Genomic DNA, 3,364 nt, shown 5'->3' with positions numbered 1-3,364 from the left:
AAATCACTTAGTTTCAATATATCATGGAATCACCCGGATAACTGCAATAAAATCTCTGTCCCAGATTTTCGCTTGGCAGACTTCATGGGACTAAAAAATTACCTGGGTGGGCTAAATTGGGATGTCCTGACTATGGGTCAGGTAGGTGATCTTGGTTGCCAATATGACTTTTTCAGAGCATAGTTCTAGCTGCCCAGACAACTTTTGTTCAGAGTAGGGAAATTAGATCTAACAAAAATTATCCCAAATGGATGAACAATAGATTGAAACATCTCATTGGTCAAAAGAGAGGCACATACAGGCATATCAAAAGAGGGGATGGGCAGTTAAGAAATCAACATATTCAATTAAAGAGAGAAATAAAAGGAATAAGAAAAGCAAAAAGGGATTATGAGGCCAAGGTCACAAGGGATTCAAAGACTAACTCAAAAGGGTTCTTTCAGGTATACAGAAGTAAGATTAGGGACAAGATTGGCCCACTTAAGAGTAACTCTGGTCAGATCTCTGACAGTGATAAGGATATGTGTGAAATTCTCAATACCTACTTCCTCTCAGTTTTCACCCAGGAAAATACTAGCGATATTCCTGAAATAATAGATTATGTAGAACAGGATGATAATAAACTATGCACGATTGCGGTAACTAGTGACATGGTCCTCAGACAAATAGAGAAACTAAAACCTAACAAATCCCGAGGCCCTGATGAACTGTTTGAAAAGGTGTTTAAGGAATGTAAAGAGGAACTTAGCATACCTTTGGCTAATCTTTATAACATATCGCTACAAACTGGCATAGTGCCTGATAAGTGGAAAATGGCAAATGTAATACCTATTTACAAGACAGGTGACAGGTCCTTGGCTTCAAACTATAGACCTTACCTCCATAGTGGGAAAATTTATGAAATCAATAATTGCCGAAGCAATTCATAGCCATCTTGATAGGCACAGATTGATTTATGAATCTCAACATGGTTTTACAAAGGGGCATTCCTGTCTTACGAATTTATTATTTTTTTTCACTAAGGTGTTTGAGGAGCTAGATCATGGTAATGAATATGATATTGTGTACATGGATTTCAGTAGGGCTTTCGATAGAGTTCCACACCAGAGGCTATTGAGGAAACTTAAGGCATACAGAATAGGAGAAAATTTTTCCTGGGTAGGGGCATGGTTGACAAATAGGCAGCAGAGAGTTTGCATAAATGGAGAGAAATCAGAATGGGGGCACGTCACAAGCGGTGTTCTTCAGGGGTCAGTGTTGGGCCCACTGTTGTTCACAATTTACATAAACGACATAGATGAGGGAATAAATAGCGACATAAGCAAATTTGCTGATGACGCCAAAATAGGCCGTCCAATTCATTCTAATGAGAACACTAGAGCAATCCAGGATTATTTGAATAGACTGATGCAATGGTCGGAGATGCAGTTTAATATAGACAAATGCAAAGTTCTAAATGCTGGACAGGAAAATAACCATGCCACATATAAACTAAATAATGTAGATCTTAATAATACTGATTGCAAAAAGGATTTTGGAGTTCTGGTTAGCATTAATCTAAAACCAAGACAACAGTGCATTAGTGCTCACATTAAAGCTAACAGAATTCTTGGCAGTCCAACGTACGAGCCACAGCCCGGCTGATCCTGCACTGACTTTAGGTATCTGTCTAGCTCTCTCTTGAAGGCAGCCAGGGGTTTATTGGTAATTTCCCTAATGCTTGATGGGAGGCTGTTGAACAGTCTTGGGCCCCGGGCACTTATGGTGTTTCCTCTTAGTGTACCAATGACGCCCCTACTTTAAACTGGGGGTATTTTACATCGCCTGCCCAGTCTTTTACTTTAGTAGGGAGTGATTTCTGTGTGCAGATTCGGGACCATTTCTTCCAGGATTTTCCAAGTGTAGATTATGATATATCTCTCTCTCCTGCGTTCCAAAGAGTACAAGTCAAGTGCTTCCAAGCGTTCCCAGTAGTTAAGGTGCTTGACAGAACTTATACGTGCAGTAAAGGATCTCTGTACACTCTCTAGATCTCCAATTTCACTTGCTTTGAATGGAGATGTTAATGTACAGCAGTATTCCAGCCTAGAGAGAACAATTGATTTGAAAAGGATCATTGGCTTGACATCTCTCGTTTTGAACGTTCTCATTATCCATCCTATCATTTTCTTTGCACTTGTGATCGTGGCACTGTTGTGATCCTTGAAAGTGAGATCCTCAGATATTACTACTCCCAGGTCCCTTACAATATTTTTCCTCTCTATTGTATGGCCAGTCTGTAGTATACTCTGTTCTAGTTATTATCTCCTCCAGTTTTCCATAACGGAGTAGTTGGAATTTGTCCTCATTGAACAACATATTGTTTTCCGTTGTCCACTGGAAAACTTTGTTTATATCTTCTTGGAGATTAACCGTGTCCTTAGCAGATGACAGCCTCATGCAGATCCTAGTAGTCATCCAGTTTCCTCTTGAATACTGCGCTTGATCTAGCAATTCTTCTGTGAGGAAGACTTTGGTCACAAAAACACAATATTCAAATACAATGAGTTGCTTTAGAGCAGAATATGTGATGCTACAAAGCAGGGACGCAAGAAAAAAAGAAAAACGAACAAGCTTTCGTGTGAGACCCGAGCAACCTTCAGGGGAATGTTAAATCAATAACGTACACATACTGTGCCAGGTGTAACAGGCACCTAGACTAAATTAACTTGGAGGCAAGTTAAGCAGTAATATTAAGACTAACAACTCTCTTCCATGAATGTAAACGCAAGGTGTAACTGGAGTAGTGTAACTGTCATGTCTGGGTCAAGGTCACCAGTAATTATGTTCCTTGCTGGCAACTCAGGAGGGACAGCACATAAGGTCACCACCACCCTGGTGGTGTTACCATACCTGCCACCTACCACCACCACCCTGGTGGTGTTACCATCCCTGCCTCATACCATCACCACGACCCTGGATACCTGCCTATCACTACCACCCTGATGGTGTTACCATACCTGCCTCCTCCCACCACCACCCTGATGGTGTTACCATACCTGCCTCCTCTCACCACCACCCTGATGGTGTTACCATACCTGCCTCCTCCCACCACCACCCTGATGGTGTTACCATACCTGCGTCCTACCACCACTACCACCCTGGTGGTGTTAGCATACGTGCCTCCTACCACCACCACTACCCTGGTGGTGTTACCATACCTGCCTCCTACCATCTCAACCACCCTGATGGTGTTACCATACTTGTGTCCTACCACCACCACCCTGGTGGTGTTACCATACCTGAATCCTACCACCAAAACCACTACTTTGGTGGTTTTACCATACCTGCCGCCAACCACCACCATGATGGTGTTACCATACTT

The sequence above is a fragment of the Cherax quadricarinatus genome, chromosome 14, assembly GCF_038502225.1.
Source record: "Cherax quadricarinatus isolate ZL_2023a chromosome 14, ASM3850222v1, whole genome shotgun sequence".
Lineage (NCBI taxonomy): Eukaryota > Metazoa > Arthropoda > Malacostraca > Decapoda > Parastacidae > Cherax > Cherax quadricarinatus.
The sequence above is the reverse complement of the archived record's forward strand: the minus strand, read 5'-3'. Positions refer to the sequence as shown.